Source organism: Malus domestica, chromosome 10 (genome assembly GCF_042453785.1).
Source record: "Malus domestica chromosome 10, GDT2T_hap1".
Classification (NCBI taxonomy): Eukaryota; Viridiplantae; Streptophyta; class Magnoliopsida; order Rosales; family Rosaceae; genus Malus; species Malus domestica.
In genome coordinates this window covers 32,928,753-32,939,138 of record NC_091670.1, presented here as the reverse complement: position 1 = coordinate 32,939,138, position 10,386 = coordinate 32,928,753, and the positions used below count along the sequence as shown (strand labels likewise).

Here is a 10,386-nt window from a genome sequence, read left to right as displayed (position 1 = left end):
GTTATTGCAGGTCGGTGGTGATGATAAGTTTGAAGCTTAAATTTGCAGCAGATTAGCACTAAAAATATATAAAAAAAGACCAAACTGTACCGCTTTCCTTTCCCTATATTGGAGCCCTTAAGAGCTCAAACTGATTGAAAATCTTTAATATTCTGTCATGATCGAATTAGGATAGTCACAACCATCATACTTGCACCCGGATACTCCAGACATCCTCTGATTGCCCACTTCACCAATTTTAATTGTGTTTGCTATCTTTTGTCCACTACCATTTAATCTCTTATTTTTAAATTTAAGTAAGATTTCTATTTCAGTTTAAATGAATATAAAATGTTAAATTTAAATAGGTTATAGTTTTATTAGCTTTTTTTAAAGCTTATGCAGGTTCTTATTTATTTATCCAATCAAGATAACATCGTACGACTTGCCATCTTTTTCCTATCTTTTCCGTTGCCACCACTCTTGTTGTTCGTGACTCACTGAGTTACATAGTCAATCACCTACTTTATTTTTTAGAGCAGTTCCAGCGTGGTGGAGGCTCCTAGGGCTATCCACCAAGTGAACAATAATTGTCCTTAATGAACAGTAATCGTCTTTTACATCTCTATCCCTACACTGAATAGCCCTGGCAATTGGCAATAAAATATTAGTATTTTTTTATTTATAAAATAATACAAAATAATTTTATTTGTAATTTCAGATAAGATTTATAATCGTTCTTGTTCCGTCATGTGTCATTATTCGAAAAGACAATTATTGGTGATGAATTTCCGATAAGATTTTTAAACATTCTCGTTGCGCCACGTGTCATTATCTGAAAATACAATTATTAGTGATAGATTTCCAATAAGATTATTAACCAATCACGTCACACCACATGTCATAATTTGTTTACAATCATTGAAGATAGATTTCCATCAAATTTTTAACAAATGACAGCATGCCACGTGGCATTATCTACAACCTAATCCTTTCCGAATCCTCCATATAATCCACCATATATCCTCATAAATCTCACACCAATTTTCTCAAGATCTCTATCATTATTCATAGTTTCTGCTTCCTTCTTCACCAAAATCTCCATCATTATTTTCTGCTTCCTTCTTACAATGTCTTCTTCTTCAAGGATGATGTGGGAAATCGATTAGCAAGAGGAAGAATTGTTTAACCAATCAGAAGGAATGTTCAATCTCCAGGTGGCCCAAAATGAGATGGAAGATGATGAGGAGCGTAGAAGGAGAGATGACGAAGCAAGAATGGCCAAAACCTCACATTCCCGTCGAGTCATCCAAGTTGTGGCTCAGATCAGCAGGCCCAGCCGTTCCGCAAACCTTGATAGAAGAAGGCAGCGACGAGGTACGGATCTCTTGGACGATTATTTTGTCCGTAACAGTGCATTCCCTGATACGTACTTTAGACGTCGTTTTAGAATTGAACGACAATTGTTCAACAAAATCATGGGCGTTGTTTGCAATCATGATTCTTACTTTATGCAAAAGAAAGATGCTTTTGGTGCTATGGGTCTCCTGCCTGAGCAAAAAATTACTGTTGCCTTACGGATGCTTGCATATGGAGCATCTGCAAACCAAGTGGACGAGATAGCGAGGATGGGGAAATCAACAATTCTTGAATCCCTGATGAGGTTTTTCGGAGCAATCAAATCTATCTACACCGCAGAGTACCTCTGGAAACCTACTAAGATGGACTTGCAAAGGCTTCTGAAGAAGGGTGAGATGCGAGGTTTTCCTGGGATGATTGGAAGCATTGACTGTATGCACTAGACCTGTAAAAGTTGTCCAAGTGCATGGCAAGGCACTTATGGGGATAAAAAATGATAAAAAAGTATCATTTTGGATACGGTGGCATCTTTTGATACATGGATTTGGCACGCCTTTTTTAAGGTTCCAGAGCTCAAAATTACCTTAATGTCCTTGCCCAATCCCTAGTGTTCAACGATGTCTTGCAAGGAAAGGCACCAAAAGTCACGTACTGGGTCAACAGACGTAAGTATGACGGACCATACTACTTAGCAGATGACATTTACCCAAGGTGGTCAACGTTTGTCAAAACAATGCCACGTCCGCGAAGTGTAAAGGAAAAACACTTTGCAAGCTGTCAAGAGGGGTGCAGGAAGGATGTGGAGCGTTGTTTTGGTATCCTCTAAGCTCGATGGGCGATTGTCAGGGGTGTTGCCAGAATGTTTGATGTAGAGTCGCTTCGATCCGTCATGATGACGTGCATCATTCTTCACAACATGATTGTGAAAGATGAGTACGATTATGATGCCGTTGATGAATATGAGCCAGACACGATGAACAATTCCAAAACACAAATATATTGTGCTCATGACACCATCGAAGAACCTGTGCAATGCAAGCCATTAGAAAGGGATGGACGTTACAATTAAATGCTCATTCAACGATATATTGCACTTCAAAGGCCATATATGCACAATGCCCAGCAAATTAACTTGATAGAGCACTAGTGGGAATTGAAACAAGCTCAAGATACTTAAGTTCATTTAGTGTGTTTGTTTTTATTTGGTGTGTTTATTTAATTTTATTTGGTGTGTTTTTTTTAGTTCATTTAGTGAGTTTTTTATTTTTTGGTATGTTTATGTAATTTTATTTGGTGTGTTTATATCATTTGAATAAAGATTCTCTTAGTATAAATAAATTACCAAATTAAATAAATTCACTCTCACTTTAAATAAAGTACTAAATTCAATAAATTGGAAACAACATAAAGTACTCTATTCAATAAATAATAAATTACAACCCAAAGTACTTTATTCATCATGACTTAACCAATTTGTGGTGCTAGGATGATCTTCTCTTGTCATGCTAGGACCATCTCTTCTTGCTCTCGCTTCTCTTGCAAGCCTCATTCGCACCACGTTCGCTTTCTCCGACTTCTACAAATATTTAGAATTTGGAGACTTCCCTTCTAAAGGCATGTTCATAATGTCACGATCTCGTTGAACCATTCTTTCTTCTCTAGCATGTTGCCTTTCTTGCCTAAGTAGCTCTCTTTCTCTCTCATTAGCTTGAAATGCTTTCTCAACAGCTGCAGCTTTTACCTCCTCTCTAGCCTTATCAGCCTCAAATTTCGACATTTCCCGCGCCAAAGTCAATTCACCTTGGTAAGCAAGTTCTTCCATATACTTTGCATAATCATTCTTGGAAGCACTCCCTTTTTCTCTTTGAAGCCTTTTTACCTTGAGGCCTAATTGGATAACGGGTCGACCGCGACGCTTGTTCAGGGGGGCGTTTCGAGCACTTCTTCTGTGTCATCTTCATGAACATGCCCACCAGTTGAATGATCGAATGTAGAGTGTAGAGGGGTGCTGTTCATGAAAACTTCTGGATCGACAGACACAACTCTGAATTTAGGACAATCTTTGACAATATTCCAAAATTCCCATCGGTTGAATGATTTGTTTTTGCTTTTGGTTTTGGCATTATACCAAGCTTGTGCTTGAAGTTCCTACACAATGTGGGAGAAGAAATAATTATAATGAAAATAGCTAACAAATAAATAAGACAAACAAATAATTATAATGAAAGTAGGTAACAAATAAATAATACAAACAAATAATTATAATGAAAGTAGGTAACAAATAAATAAGACAAACAAATAATTATAATGAAAGTAGGTAACAAATAAATAATACAAACAAATAATTATAATGAAAGTAGGTAACAAATAAATGAAACAAACAAATAATTATAATGAAAGTAGCAAACAAATAAATAATACAAACAAATAATTATAATCAAAATAGCTAACAAATAAATAATACAAACAAATAATTATAGTGTAAATTTGGGTATAGTACAAACAAATAAATAATATATTGTTACCTAATCCGCTAAATTTTTCCCACTTCAAAGATTACCACTAGCTTGTGCCAAGACGTCTCTCCATGTACTAAACGATTGGCTAAGTAATTTTCAACGACTGGACATCGATTCTTTGGTTCCCTTCCCACCATTTTTCTCAAGAAAATTGGTATGAATAAGATTCCACATTTCTCGCAACTGCATCTCATTACCCGTAATCGGATCATGAGTAACTTCAACCCAGCTAGTACATAACGCAACATCTTCAATAAGCGTCCAATTCTTTCTTGCATCAGTAGTCATTTTGTTGGAAAAAATTGGATTAAAACTTTGAGAGAAAAATAGGAATGTGGTTGAAAGTAGTTGAGAAAATATGAAAATGTGGTGTAAGGTAGAAGATAATGAGAAGGTATTTATAGAAAAGTAAAATCATTTTTTTTAATTCAAAATTTTTTTCTTTAGATTTTTATTAATTTTTTACATTTTATTTTAATTTTTATTCACCTAATTAATCTTTGCTGTTAGATTAAAAAAAATTCAATTCCAACACTCCAAATTGTGCCACGTGGCACAAAAGTAAGATTTCTAATTTTTAATTTTTTTTTCTTTTTTTTTAAAAATTTATAAAGGTGAATAACATGGACTGTTGATCTCAGATCCAACGGTCCACATTAAATAAGGTTTTAAAATTATTATTACTATTGGAAATCTAACGGTAGAAAACAAATGACCGTTGAGATCCAATGGACGCCAAGGCGCCACGTGGCCTCCAACGGTCATTGACGCAGCTGCGCACGCAGGCCCCATCGACTGACGTAAAACAAAAGAAAAAACGTGGCTGACGTCAGGGAGACGTCAGCCTTGCGTCAAACCCACTCCGGGCTCTCGGGCTGGCAACTCTCCACAGGCCTCTCCCTCGGGCCTGCTCAGGCTCCTTCACCAGCACACGCTAGACTGGATTGCTCGGGCTCTCAGGCCCTGTTCCCTCGCATGTCCCTCAGGCTGTAGCCCACGCTGGAACTGCTCTTATACATGAATACTTCTGTAACAACAGCAAAACATGTTAAAAAATTATAATTTATTCCTTTTCTGTAAATGTTTACTGCTTAAATCAAATCTTTACTAACGTTTCTTTTCAAGAGAACTGGTTGTTACCAATCTATATCCACACTATATGCTTTTCGCTTGCTCCTAATACATGGTTAACTACTTGCCTACCCATAAATGGGTTTAGTTGGACATCCAAAAGTATTATCTAAGACGTTTTGACCAAAAATATAACCGCTCCATAAACCTTGGCTAAACCAAAAAATACCTCACCAATCAAGAAATCTTTAAATTTATCCATACAACATTTTTATCATTAGTTAAATACATTAGAAATAATTTCCATGTTCATATCATGTTCTTTTGTCCAACCAAAGGATATCCGCAGAATATTTCTATGGTTAAAACGTCTACATTCATATTTTAGGATGTCTATCTTAAATCCTTCATTGAATAGCCAAACAATTTATAATGTGTTCACAACAAGTTGAAAGAAGAAAGTGTCTGTTTATATATGATAACATTCAGTTCCTCCGAAGATGAAAGATGAAAATGATGATAATACCTGAAAAAATCAAAGTACAAACAATGCAGCAAATTGTATCTCTGTGTTGCAGAGACACTGAACGAAGCATATCTGATATGGCATGTTTATTCTTGCAATGAAGACAACACGTAATTCACTTGCATATCTTTTTGCAGCATATTTTTACAATTTTAAACCGTTGGGAATCATACTGTTCAGTTTCCTCGCTTTTTTTATCATATTTATTTTATTATACATTTTCCCCATGTTAGCAAAGCTTTACATCAAAATTTAAACAACCTGTTAACTTAATGTTAAACAGGAGATGCAGCGTTATTCAAGCACGAATTATCAACAAATCTGTATTGTACAAAACAGATTTTTGCTTAATTTTCCGTTGGTAATTTCAATTTTCAGTTATTGTTATAAATTTTCTGTCATTTGGTTACAGTATCATGTGGTTTTAACTTTTGTTATAATTTTTCCAATGCCTAAGAAAAATTCTGCATTGCTGTTGTTATCTAGCTCACAAAGATTACAAGGTATGTTGCCACTCCTCATGATCTGCATCTCTATCGTCTAGATAATTTCAACAAACAACATTATACAACCTGTGTCAACTTGCAGAGTGAAGCTTAATTTGTATTCAGTAGTTCAACACTGACATGTAAACCTCATTCATGTATGGATATAATTGCCTACACCTTAAGCAACTGAAAAGTAAGGACGATTAAAACAGTTATATAAACAAATAAACGTAATTGAACCAGTTCATACATTTATGTTGCTCATTTGTTTCAGCATTTTTGCTTTGGTCCATCTGATTGAAATGTTCTTCCATAACAGGTTCCAACTTAGTTTTTCCAGCACCCTATAAAAAATTGATTCCGTCTTGCACAAATTACAAGGTATGCTCTAACCTATGATTTCATAAATTTCATACGAATTGATGCTGGTTGTAAATACATTTCAGCATGTTCAATTTTACACCCGCAAGACACTATTTTAAAAATACTTGAAAGGTATACATGGAAAAATGGTGACCAACTTGGAGATAGGAGACATTACTCCAAATGAAGCTAATCCTTTATACCAAACAAGACCTAAATCTGACTGATGTCCTACATGCTAACGTCAAGTCGTTTTAAACTCACTCCAAAAGTGGACAGTGTCTACGTGAAACCATGATAAAATTGATATAAATACAATCCAACATCTTCACTTCTTCATTGCTTCAAAATATTGAAGTAAACTTAATTGGGACAATTTTGTTCTGGTAAATTCCAAAAATCAACAGTCAGATAAGGCCTCAAGGGTCATTATTTGCAGATTGCTTGGCAAAGTTGAAGGTGCTACACTTTCCCACAGGAAATTCCATAGAGCATTTGATCCCACTTCCTCTCCTGTTTAAATAACCTGGATAATCACATAGTGAGAACTCTGCTTCCTCAACCAAATGCAGCCCAAATTCTTCTGCCAACTCTACAATCTTCCATTCATTGAAAGGATATGCAGTCTTGTGTGTCACATGAATCTCTCCACAGTTGGCCAGCATTTTATGCGCACTCTTGAAGTAATTTCTAACCAAATTCTGATGAAGCCTGAAAGTGTGCATTGCATGCAATATTATTTCACGTATACATAACGAGGAATATAACTAGGGCTTTTAGTCTATTGGTACTTCTCGAACGTTAAGGTTCTATATAAACTTACTCAATTTGGTACTTGTTGTGTTCACGAAGAAAGAAACCAGCATGAGGAAAATTAAACACGATCCGATCAAATAGTTTATGAATCAGGAGAGGGTGTAGGCTCATGGTGTGGACGTCCACGTCATGCAGTACTAAGCAATCCCTGTCTTCTAACTCCTTCACGTTGCTCTTTGCACTTAAATACTTAGAGAACAACAATTCTAAAAATTAATTAGCATAAATGCAAAGGATAATTGAAAGGATTAATTAATCAGCCGGGAAGAAGAATCTAATACAATAACAACAAAGTCTTGCCCCACTAAGTGGGATCAATTGTATGAATCTTACAACTCCATTACATCAAAAAGTAGAATAAAATGTTACCTTTGGAGTCGAGAGAAGTGGCAATCATGCTAGCAGCAGAGCCAAATTTTTTAGCTAAGCAGGCAGCGAAGGAGAAGTCACCCTCACCCACTAAAAGTATACTCTGAGAACTGCTGTAATGTTTTATCCGTTTCTCTTGTTTACCCTCTTCCATTTGTCTCTTTTTTAGTAGTCTGAAATTTCTTAGAATTGTTTACTTGATCGTTGAAATATATAGAGTTGCAGGATAGGGCAACTGTTAGGCTCCCCATTTCATTTAAATAATTACCATTTATCACTCCAAATGTGCCGTATGTTGGTAATTGTAGGGTCTCCTTGTTGGAAATTGGAAAACTACTAATTATGCTTAACTCTTGTGAATCCGTGCACCTATGAGCTAGATACTTAGGTACTCATTAGTAAGTATTTATAAAAAATATTTTTGTTCACTACCCTTAATTTATCATCGTTAGAATAGATAAAAAAATTTAAAATTTCAAGATCTATATAATAGATAGACATCAATTTCAAAATCTAAATTCAATGCATCCTACTTTATATACTGGCTTTTTTATTTTTGCCCAATAATACTTGAACACGTTTTATTATTTTAAGAAATAACAGATATGTTACTTAATTTTCCTTGGACTTGAAAAAAAAAAGAACACGATACATCTTTTGATTGAGTCAAATCGGAAAATGAGTAAATGATAGTACTATAGTTGATGATGCATGTCTATGTTAAAGGAAAAAAAAAAAAAAAGATACCAAGAAATTGAAGGGAAAAAGAAAAGTAGTCGAACTCAAACTAGCTTAGATAACTTTTTATCAAAATTCTTATGCAGCTTTAAAATGTGATTATGAACTCGTGGAACCTTAACTTTTCTCTTATGTTTCTACATCTTATAAGAGAGGAATGCATGATAAGACCATCTCCAAATGAGATGTCAAATCCTAAGTGGAATGTCATGTAATCAAATGAGGATTGACATATGAGTTTTCATATGTCAAATTTGACGGAAGAGGATCCACTGTAAATCCACTTTGTGGGGATCCTAGGGATCCCCACATTCTAGTCGTTCATCGTACATCGTGCGACCAGTTTTTGTCAGATACTATTTATGTTTAATTTTAAATAAAAAAAGTCAAATGATTTTTTAAAACACGACAAATAACTAAGATGTGACGATCCCTATGAACCCCACAATTTGGATCCGGATGGAATCCAAATCCAAATTTAACAAATAAGAAAAGGTGATGTCAAATAATTTATAATTATTTTATTGTGTAGGTCTCATTAATGCACCAATTATAGATCATAAAATTTTATTTTAATTAATTTCTTTTTAAAATGGATCCTACAAATATCATTTATAATAAAAAAAAATATTGGTTGGAAAAATAGAAAATCTGATATTGCTACGTCAGCGATCAAATTAACATTTGATATTTATCTTTTGACATCTCCTTTGGAGATGCTCTAATAGTTGCCTTTTTGTATCTTCTTTTTTTCAACAAACGATATTATATATACTAAAGAAGAAGGGATGAGTTTAGCCTCATAATGTGCTAACAATAATTTGGTTCAAATTCGTCTTTGGCGAGAATCAAATCTAAGACATCACACTTACAATTAAAGAAGAATACCACTACATCGTAATACTAAGAGGCGGTTGTCTTTTTGTATTAGTTTTGTAATCATCTCCAAAGATCTCGGTCAAAGCAGGCATATGCCAAACACGAATAACCCCTGAAGCCATAGGCAAAACACTTGGTAGTGAGACCCAATCTTGAGTGAAATAAATATCATGGCTTCAATCTTTTTCAACAAAATCATCATGTAGTAAATTAACAAAGCCTAAAGTAATCTCTCTTTCCCCCTTAAGTTTACCTACTACGAGACCAGAGTGTATATAATCTCCTCCAGATATACATAATACTTTAGCTAGTACACGGAAGTGTATACCATGATTCTTTGTCTATCGATAACTGCATGCATTGCACAGAGAATGTGAAGAAGTAGACCATTATCTCGACAATAATGAGGCAAGCTAATATGTGCAGTGAATCCCCTTGTTAAGTAATCATGCATTGAACCTCAATTCTCTGGCAAAAATACAGCTCTTTTGATCATCTCTTCGCATATATCCTTCTTTCGATACTTAATGGACCCCTCACAAATCTTTCACATGAGCGGATAGGCATGAAGCCGTGGGTTTAGCCTGATAAATTCAAGAGAAATAACAATTTTGAGGTGCTTGTTTGTGTATTTTTGCAATTTGACTTTGAGTAGAGGATATATAAAATTATATTCTTTACTGAAAATTAAGTTCCATGAGCGGTAGGTCTAGGGTTCGAGACTTGGGAGCAGCCTCTCCATAAATGGGGGTAAGGCTAGCCGACATTCACCTCTCCCAGACCCTGCGTAAAGCGGGAGCCTTGTGCACTGGGTACGACCTTACTGAAAATCAAGTTCCACGAATACAAAAAAATACTTCTAAGGCCTGAAGTGTGATTCCAATTTTATAGTAATCGAACTCTTATAGTAAGCTGGAAATTTTGAGTTATATTATATGAGAGTGATTTCAATTCTAAAATTCAATTTAGATGACAAAACTAGCACTAATGGAATATTCAGTATCTTCAAATTAAATTTCCCTAGTGTAGCCTTAAGGGTGCATTTTTGCTCATGCTCACCACCCTACTTATTATCATTGGATGAATTTAAATTTTGCGATTAGTGTCTATCTTTTACACATATCTGGAAATTTAAACATATCCAAGGGTGATAAATAACATGGTGAGCTTCATCATCACTTGAGGATGGTGAGCAAAACTATTCCCCAAGTAAAACCCCTTCAGAGACTCGAAGATCAAGTTGCTGGACAAAAGGTAATACATGGTAAAAGGCACAAGA

General features: G+C 35.0%; 1 long non-coding RNA gene across 1 annotated transcript; it reads right to left on the bottom strand.

Annotated features, from left to right (window-relative positions):
* Nucleotides 1-6,618: 6,618 nt before the first annotated feature.
* Nucleotides 6,619-7,231, bottom strand: LOC139188759 (uncharacterized). The gene is made up of 2 exons (XR_011572010.1): nt 7,129-7,231; nt 6,619-7,016 (listed from the first exon to the last, which is right to left on the bottom strand). It is a non-coding gene; the product is annotated as an uncharacterized lncRNA (long non-coding RNA).
* Nucleotides 7,232-10,386: the final 3,155 nt, after the last annotated feature.